We start from the raw sequence: 10551 nt of genomic DNA on the forward strand, positions 1-10551 counted from the left end.
CACCAGAATGGGGGACCTAATGTCCATGCGTAGTGCCCTACAGAATTATAGAGCCTGAGGAGGGAGAGAGAATGTGAGGAGAGCAGTGACATCTAGGAAGTGCAGAATGGAAAGTGAAAGTAACTGACTGCCCCTCCTCTATGCCTCAGGCATATTTAATCACCTTTATAACAGGTATGGATGCTTTAATGGAAAAAAAATATTTGTGTTCCATATTTAATTTGCAAAGGACTTTCATTATGCAGCTTTTTATGTGTAGGTGACAGGTCCACTTAAAGATTTAAAAACAATTATTACCCTAAGGTTATTCAGTCACACAGGCAGGAACAAGGCAAGACAAATGGTAGACATTGGCACAGGCTGGGGTTACTGGAACGTATGTAAAGCTGATGATTCTGGCCCCTGTGCCATTCTGAGGTTGCTTTTACGATACTACCCCCCCTTACCCCTTAGTTCTTACCTTTCCTGAACTGGAGTGGATCCGGGGGGCTGCATCTCTAGTACAGAGAGTGCAATTGGGCTCTTTGCAGTAGAAGAGCAAATTTCTGGCTCAGGAGCTGCATTTTGCCTCCCCTGGTAACTTGTGGGTCACTTTCACCAGAGCGACCCGCAAGTGCCCCAGGCTGGTATCTTGCTGGATAATTCCAGCTCAGTAACTGTGCTCCAGACCATGATGCGTAGTTCTTAGAGGCATTCTGTAACAAGAAAACATGATTATTTTTTTTTATAAAATGTTAATAGCACTCAGCAGAATACTGCATCGAAATCGGTTTTTCAAAAGAACAAACAGATTTTTTTTATATTTCATTTTGAAATTTAAAGTGGGGCTGGACATGTTCTTAGTTTCCCAGGTGCCCTCAGTCATGTGACTTGTACTCTGATAAACTGCATTCTCTGCCCAGCATTCTATCAACAGGTTAATGGTAAAGTAACAAGAAAACACCCCGCTGCCACCTGCATTGCTAAAGATGCTCCCATGCCACACCTAGTGCTACATAGAGAGTAGATAGAGAATAGCACTCAATAGTTAAATACCCAAGCCCTACCACAGCAACTTTAGTTACACTGGGTAGGAGAAACAAAAGCTTATCTGAAAGCAGTTCCATTGTGAAGTGCTGCAAAAATACTGACCCCAGATGACTGTCTGCACACCAATATTACAACAAAAAAAATGTATGGTAGAATTAATTATTTGCAATTTACACCATAAAAATCATGACAGAAATCCTTTAATTTTTTTTCTGTTATTAGCATTTCTTAGTATTTTTGTGTGCTGCACTCATGGTGGTTATAAATATTGCTATTGCTTAGGCTGGTTAGCAATGAAATCCCCAAATGTCTGTGCATAGACAGGTATTTGGGCTGAAAAAACATATTATTGTCCTGTGGGATGTAATGCTCCTTTTTGGGTAAACAGGCAATAGCAGGCAATGAACTAAAAAAGGCTAGCAGTTCTATTTCACTTCCCCTCATTCAGATTTTTACACTGAACAAACAGGTCAATAGTATTTGGCCATCCATGAGATTCTCTGGTTCAGGAAGTATAGCAGTAGATATCAGGTGCAATAAAAATGCCAGATGGAGGAAATGCCACTTGGAGAAAAGACTGTGTCATTAAAAGACCCAACCATGTGAAAGCGTAATATTTTTCCTAAAGGACAGATTTTGACAGTTTTCAAAAATAAATAAATAAAATATAAAAATAATAACTGTTTTTTTTTTAACATTTCAAGAATCCTTGTCCTGGAATCAGGAGGTTTCATTGCTTATATAATGACATTTGCTGGGAATTACAAAGGAGTAATAATTTAGCTTGAAGTGTAGTCTGAATCAGCAATGATCTTCCTGGCTGTCAATGACCTATATGTGGCATTTTATATCTAATAAATTAGATGTCTTTCTTTTGAAAGAAATGGCGCCTCGTGCATAATAAGAAGGGCATGAAAGGTAGAGTCATTGGCTCATTAATCTAATGAAGCTAGCCCATGGCACAAAACCATTTATATTCCTAGGAATGTTTGTATTGTTTTATGTGCAATTAACACTTTGTTTAACACTTGTCCTTTTTATAGTTCTCCATCAGCTGTATTGAGAAATGCTAAAGGCTGTGACAAGGCAAAGTCAAAAGTAAAGCATGAGTGATAGTATGAATATGAGCACCGGTATAAATATTTTACTGAATTAAAATGTTTGCTTAAACTTTTAAATGTGCTTATAATGAGATGGAATTGTTTCTTGCCATTTAAACTGATTGCTTTTCATTATTCTATTTTTTGACGCTGAGCGCTGCTTGAATATCTACTGTTGGTCTCCATTATTAACTATAGTTAAAATGATTAAATACATTAAGAGTTATGTCTGTAAAGTGTATTCAATTATTATGATATGAAGAGTTTGAAGATTTTAGTTTAAGTAAATCAAATTGTGCATGTTTTTTCATCTGAGACCTGCAACTGAAAGACGTGGAGGAAAGGGAGAGGTGCATGGCTAGTAAGTCCTCTAAAACATGTGTCAAATATTATAATTACCTTTTTTAACATATGTTACAGATCAGTAAATCATTTTTGGGGTTTTCAGTTTAGGGTAGTCTGCAGTACCGCAGGAGGGCTAGCTCACAGCTGTGGGATTTAATGACCAAGCAACAAGCATTAACAGAAGCAGGCTTAAACATACCCTTAATAGAGTGATGAGTAGTCCATGGAGTTAATAAGGTAGGTGTAGCAAAGTGGGCACAAGGAACACCAAAATACACATTAGGGAAATCAAAACTCATCATGACAAAGAGCCTCTGGTGGCTCAATAGGAAATTGCACAGATAGCAAGACAGCAGGGAGTGTCCTAACACACCTTTTCACATAATTATTGTGAATTCTTCATGTCATAGACCCGCCGGGTTACATCTTCACCTGTTAGCCCTCTGCTGCATGGCTTGTAAGGAATTCTTCAAAAGGTGGCTTTAGTGAAGCACATTGGTTTTTAGCATGATTATCCCAAGGGGCAGTGGTATTCAAGAGAAAATCCTGAATCCTAATTTGCATATTTATATTTCAGAGAAACAATAATTAACCCAAAAAAGTTGGATCAGAATCCTCAATTGGGGATATCCTTAATGAGAAAGCATAGTGTTTGTATCTGTAAGAATAAAACAGATCACTAGAGGAAAATTAGCTGAATATAAGGCTTATGAAATTCAACACAATCCTGCTACATGTGTGTTACCAATATATTTTAGTTTTCACCAGTTGGCTTTTTAAAAAAAAGGCCTATGTAAGAGCTCTGCTCAATAACTCATTGGGTAATGCTGCCACCTCCATCTAATTTTTGAGAAGCATAGTCTGTGCAGTTATAGAAACCTACGCAGCCTAATTCAGCAGACTATTCATAAATGATTCCTTTTAAGTGGAAATTTTGAATGGCTGCACAGAGAACACTGTAGTGTGTAGTGCATTTAAATAAAGCATTATATGAAATCCACACACTGTACAAACAATAAGTAATTGGTTCCAATGCATGTTATATGTCTGATTGGAAACTAATGAAGCTTTTGGCCTAGGTCTATTTAATAATTGCTAATTATCCCAGCCTTTAAATGTTTCCCCTACTCCTTTGGCATGTACAGTACTACAGTGTACACTGTCTCGCTTTTAGTATGTGTAAGTCAACACTAACCTACACCTGAATGCTACTGTTCTGCAACTAGTGCACTAGGGTCTCCCCCAAACATTACCTCCTTGTAAGGGCTACAGACAGCAAGTCAAGCTGGCATCCAAAATATTCCAGTGTAATAGAACTAAAGCCTAAAAAAAGAATATGGTCATAGAAGCCCAGAGATTCAACAACTATAAACCAGTAATGATCCATTCCATCCATTCATATTTGTCCCCAACTTGGATCTCGACAGGCTGTGTCTTCAGTACAAACTCGGTATGCACTGGGCTGCCGTTGAGAATCTAATTAGAGTTTATTGGTAATCACTAAAACATATAAAGCTCATTTAAAGTGAGATTACATCTGCCATAAAAGCTGAAAGTCTGGTGCAGAATACAATATGCTGCCATAGAACTAGAGGATATTGTGAGTCAGCCTCTAAGCTCAGGTAACTGACAGTAGCCCAGCTTGAGCTGTGAATTAGCAGAAAGGGAGATTGGGAGCTACAGGGTATATCATTGGAGACACAGATTGTCACTGTTATAGCACAGTGGTGACCTTGAGCTGCTGTAGAAGCTCAGAACATAAAGCAAATCATTTCTAGTTTCGTTTAGTGCACTGCCACACAAACAAAGCTAGGCAGTCATTCTAGACACTCTATATCTATGATAGACAGGCATGCATGCAGATTGATCCATAAAGTATTTCAGCTATTCATACACTGAATTTAAAGTCTGTAAATTCCCAAGATTCCCAAGATATGAGTATAAAAAAACAATGCCAGGGGATACAACATTTTGAGACTTTCAAAAACTGAAAGCTACATAATCTGAGAAAGAGACATAGTGTAGTAGTGTTGCATACAATCAGAATAGAAACATATTCACCTATTGTTCATCGTTCGCTATTTAAACCTTTTTATGGTGTACTAGACAGCAGATGGATCAAGTTCACTATTAAACAGTATTGCATTTGTGCCGCTATTTTAAACTAATACGTGGCATAAACATGCAGTAACAGCCATAGGAGAATATTACTTATTATATACACATTATGTAATGTATAGGAGATAATAACATTTCCATCATTTTTGATTTGCCCAGATGTCACTAGATGTGTGAGCTGCATGTCCTGGATAAGTGTGGCTGCAACTGGACTGCCACAACTATAAACAGATGAAAATATAAAGAAAGCTGAAGTGAGAAAGTGATGCTCGTCCGTTCATTGCATAATAATAATTGATGTGGCAGCAAGTGACATTTTTGACCTTTTTCCTGTTTTAATAAAAACTTTTTTTTGTAGCGTGCAGTTAATTGAAAGAATGTTTTATCCGTAATATCTAAAAGTGATATTCACCTTAAAAGGTACAATGAAAACCTAAAATAATGCTAAAAAATTGTGATTATTTGGTGTTGGGCCGTCAGTACTCTAGTCTGTGCTGGATATGCTGTATATGGCGTTTAAAGGGAAGGAAACGTAGTCAGCGCAAACCCCCCCACCCCCCCCTCCCGTTTGTTGCCCACCCTCCCTCCTCCCCACTGGCCTACCCGTCCCGCTGGGCAAATGCCCCTAACTTGTTACTTACCCTTCTGCGCAGGTCCAGTCCAGGGAGTTCACAGACGACATCTTCTTCCACGCGATCTTCTTCCTGCTGTGAACGGCGTTTTGGCGCATGCGCAGTAGGATCATTTCGCCGGTACGGATCTACTGCGCATGTAGATAGTACCGGCAAAGAAGAGCACCAGCCAAGAGTCTGAGATAAGTGAGTCTCTTCATTGGGTGGCACCTGTCGGTGATTAAGCCTTTCCTTCCCATTTAAGGTACGTCTGCTAGATGTCTTTTTATACAATGATGTGATTTCCTACAATATAAATATGGTGTGCATTGGTGGTACTTATAGCTAAGAAAGGATGCAATTCTGATATGTACAGCAATCCATATGCTCTGCTCCCATTGCTACAGTTCAGAGAATGCCACGTAGATAATTAAAATTGCAGACACAATACATTTAACAAAGTTTCATTCGTCCTTTTAGTCAACTTCCGATTCGCATATCTTTTTCCCATGCTGCAGCTATTGAAACTTCTGCATCTTTTATGAGTACCATAATAAATGTGCTAAAGCTTTCAGTGTAAAGGCATCCCTCACAGTAACCAGAGACTAACGGTTCAGCCTGATTTAAATTAATTCTGTAAAAATAGTAACAGAAAATAAGAGATGACAGACATGAGTAAAGCTGTCTTATTTTGTTTTATTAAACATATTATAACAATATATTAACAAAGATATCACTATAATACACTAGCACCACCCTGTGGGTTATGGACTTGTTTGCGTGACCTGGATTTTGAAATTTCTAGACATATACAGGTTTTCTTTGGAATCAAACAGCTAAAAACTCAAAACAGCAGCTGTAATTTTATATTATGTTGCTGTTTTATCCCATTTTTTTTCATGTCAGTTTTAAAGATGAATCTTTTATTCAAAACAATGGTTTAGTAAGAATAGATTTCCTTGCAGAGTTTTGAAGTCCTAGACTTAGGACTGTGGAAACAGCTATTATAAACTAATGCTTAGCATGCTTTGGCTTGCTAAAATTTCGCAAACATGGTTAAATGATCATGCCTCTTTTCCTACAATTCCACATGAAGGAATTGCATTTGATACAGTTGATCCAGATGCGTCAAAATGTACTCATACGATATTTTGATGGCAATTGCCAGAAATCATCCTTACTATTTCCTGAGCCTAATTTGTGCCTACATGCAAGTACAACTGCACAAAAATGTTTGCACCGTTTGCTTTAGGTGCAGGAGTACTGAATATATTGATGCAATGGGAGGCTACCTTTGACAAGGCTGTAGCTCCAAAATTCCCTTGCGTCAATAGGCACACACACGCAGTTAATCAGAATCGACAAGGAGGGCTACAAATAGGTGCAAGTACAGGGATCATGTTTAGGGACAAATAACTTTAACAAATGTCATCAATATATTCAACAGCTGAATTCCCTTTTCCCTTTTTTTGGCATTTTCCAAGTTAATTGACATGTGCCATGGGCACATAATCTACGGAAGTAATTACAAATGATATTTTGGATTTCTATATAGTTAATATGTCTGCTGTGAACAAAATCATTAGTACCAGAGTAATACTTCTTCAGCTTTCTCCAAAAGCAAGACACGACAACATGCAGATTATAAACTGATATCTGGTCTCTCCATAGTACTGCCCTTTCTAAGGCTGAAGTGGAAACAGACAAAAAGGAGAATAGGAGAATAGGAGAATGCAGAAATGAGTTTGTAGCCATTGCAGCAGATCAAACCAGTGGGTCTGTTCATGGCTGTACTGTTCTGGAGATGAGTATCTCAAGTCAGATGAATTTTTGATAAAATGTATATATTGCAAAATAAGAGCTGATTGTGTATGTTGAATGTTAAAGAAGAACTAAAGCTTAACTAAAGAAGTAGGCTAAAATGTTGTACATTATGTTTTGGGCCTCTGTACCAGCCCAAGACAACCACAGCCCATTAGCAGGAAAGATCTGTGCCTCTGAAGCTGCCCCAGTAGCTCCCCATTTTCTTTTCTGCTGATTCACTTGACATGCTCTGTGTTGCTGTCACTGAACTGCCAACAGAGCCCACTTAGCATGTGAGTGTCGCAGACACTTTCCAAGATGGTGACCCCCTGTGACAGGTTTGAAGTCCTGGATTATTGCTGCTATTAAGAAGCTAAAACTTTAGGCTGGTACAATAAGTTCAATATATAATATATGGCATTTGTAACCATGTTAATTTTTAGGGTTTAGTTCTCCTCTAAGGTTTTACTTGTCCTTTGAGAACAAGTTAGCAGTCTTTTCTTGATTTCTTCTAAACTTTAACATGGATTAGGGATGAGATAACTCTCATATGCTGCCACAGATGTTTAATATCATACATAACAAGTAAAAACCAGACTGACAACAAGAAATCAAATTTGGTTCTTTGAACGCTGAAATGCATTTTCTTATTATAAACACTTAAGATGTGCTCTTGAATGGCAGACAAATAAACATTCTCTGGAGTTCCTCCTCACAGACCAGAGTTTTAGCATAGAACACGTTCCTCTCTGTGATAAATGTCTCAAACAAATGCACCCCCTCCGACACCAAAATAATGGGACTCGGAAGCCAGATATACAGTGCCATTTTTTGCCAACAAATGTTGAAATATATCATGTTATGTGCCATAATAGGCAGGATAATCTATGGTCTCCGACGTAAGTATAGTGTCATATTTCACAGGAGACATTTTATTTTGCATTAACTTACTAAACTGTGACCATTCCCCTGAGAAGAACCGGCATTTGGATAGGAGCCCAGGTTTGATTTCTGACTTTTTATGCCTTTTTCGGCCAGGTTCTTCCGTAATGTATTCATTGGAATCATCTCTGTCACAGTTCGTAACCATATTGGGCACGGTTATTTCTTCTTTCACAATACTGTTGTAGTCTTGGAAATGCACTTCTTTGGCTTTTCATTTAAGAGCTAATATTACCAACAAACCAGCTCCACAGCCAAGACCCAAAACCATCTTGCCTTCAAAATCCACATTGTCATCTTCAAAGTATCTTATTAAATCAAAGGTACATTCCCAAATCTTCATGCCACCTTCATAAACACCAGAGATGAGACCAGAGTTAGACGTAACAATTTTACTAATTATGTTTTCTCCGCTAGATTCTTCGCCTGATAATGTCATTTCTACCACAAATACATTTGAAAACTGCAGCCCTGAAAAGCATTGAACTATTTTATTTTCTAGTACTCTACTGACATCTTCTGGAATTTTGTGCTCAGTTGCAAAGACAGTTGCAGTTTTTTCTCCATCTAAGCCATCACCACTTGTGTTGCTACAGCTAAATGTATTGTTTTCGCCAGCTGATGTCATTAGTCCTGTTTCCTTAGCTTCATTTGTTGTCTCTGGATGTGCTTCACTGTCGCCTAATGGCAATTTATTATACTCTGGATTTTCTACTGTTCTTACACGCTTGATGAACCAAGGTGAGTTCCTGTACTTAATTCACATTCAGTGAGGCAGCCTCCTGTCTCATCTATGGTGAAATTAAATTGAAATGACATGTTCAATGTGAAAAAACGGAAATTCAGAATACATGAATACATGAAATAGAATTTTCAAAGTGTAACTTGATTATTTTGTCTCGTCGTTCCCCAAAGTCAATTGCAGATGTCCTGGAAAGAAGAAAAATAAAAGAATACTTTGCAATCATAACAGAAATGCAACTGAGATCTGATAGGTTTCAACAAACCACTGGTATGTTCTCGGTTTGACAGAAAATTGTCAGTATCACTTTTTAAAACCATTCTAGGACAAAATTTCTAAATTTCTATAATTAAAATCTTGCCTTCCACCAGATACTACTCTTTAATTAGCCAAACTAATATTTTTAGACATGACTGTTGTAGCCATGATATTGTAATTGGGTGGGACCAAGACCCAGCAGGCTGGAGACACTATTATATCTGTGCTCCACCTTATTGGGTCTTGCCTCTACCACCCCCAATTCTCACACATGCTAAGCCTGACATCACTGGTGCAGCAGACATGACTGAAAATGTTTTAAAGCAATACTGACATTTTACTGTGAAAAACACAGGGTTACCACTTAAAGGCCTTTAACAAAGCACACTAGTAACAGAACACAAAGCAACAAAGTACCAAAAATGAGGGTACAGTAGACTAATGGGTAACAAAGAAGGTTAGTACAACTAATACATCATCCTAAATCCAAATTATCATATTTGACCCTTGCTGAGATGTGAGATGTCGTCATGGAAAATAGAACAGGTATGGGGCCCTTATCCACAATGCTTAGGACCCTAGGTTTTCCGTATAACAGATCTTTCTGTAATTTGGCTCTCCATACCTTAAGTCTACTAGAAAATCATGTAAATGTTTAATAAACCCAATAGTCTGGTTTTGTTCCAACTATGATTAATTATATCTTAGTTTCAAAGGTAGTGTTTTATTATATATTTATTATATAATGAAAAGGAAATTATTTTAAAAAATTTGGATTATTTGGATAAAATATGGAGATGGCCTTTCCATAATTCAGAGCATAATTCAGAGCTTTCTGGATAATGGGCTTCTGGATAAAGGATCCCATACCTGTACAAGTATCTGCCCAGAGCCCTACACCACCACTAGCAACCTCAGATTGATCTCTTTTTTGGACATGCAAAGGCAATATAAAATAGCTTGAGGAGGAAGGAGAGATAAAAACACAATATATCAAGGCTATTCTTGAACTACAAATGTCAGTGTCCTCTGACAGTTCATGGGGTTTTGGTAGTTGAAGTCCATAAAGGGAAGTCAACTGTGGGTTGTAGTATAACTAAGGAAGTCCCACACAGATAGAGATTTTTAAGACCCAATAACCAATAAAGACTGAACTACTGAGATTCATGGTACACAAAAACAAGATGAAGAACATGTTCATATCTATGCCCAATGTACAGGTATGGTATCTGTTATCAGGAAACCAGTTATCCAGATAGCTCCAAATTACATAAAGGCCATCTCCTATAGACTTTTCCTTTTTTTCTGCAATAATAAAACAGTACCTTGTACTTGATCCAAACTAAGATATAATTAATCCTTATTGGAAGCAAAACCAGTCTATTGGGTTTATTTAATATTTACATGATTTTCTAGTAGACTTAAAGTGTGAAGATCCAAATTACAGAAAGATCTGTAATCCGGAAATCCCGAGCATTCTGAATAACAGGTCCCATACTTGTATCTACCTTGCCCTCCAAGCACATAGCATCTAGCCAACTGAGCAAGCTCAGATTCAGGGGAAAAAGCGAGAGAAATATGAGTGATTCCGGTTTTCTCTCAA

General features: G+C 37.8%; 1 pseudogene; it reads right to left on the reverse strand.

Annotated features, from left to right (window-relative positions):
* Window positions 1-7666: 7666 nt before the first annotated feature.
* LOC108707735 lies at window positions 7667-8767 on the reverse strand (annotated as a pseudogene).
* Window positions 8768-10551: the final 1784 nt, after the last annotated feature.

This window comes from Xenopus laevis, chromosome 2L, assembly GCF_017654675.1.
Source record: "Xenopus laevis strain J_2021 chromosome 2L, Xenopus_laevis_v10.1, whole genome shotgun sequence".
In the NCBI taxonomy this organism is placed as follows: Eukaryota; Metazoa; Chordata; class Amphibia; order Anura; family Pipidae; genus Xenopus; species Xenopus laevis.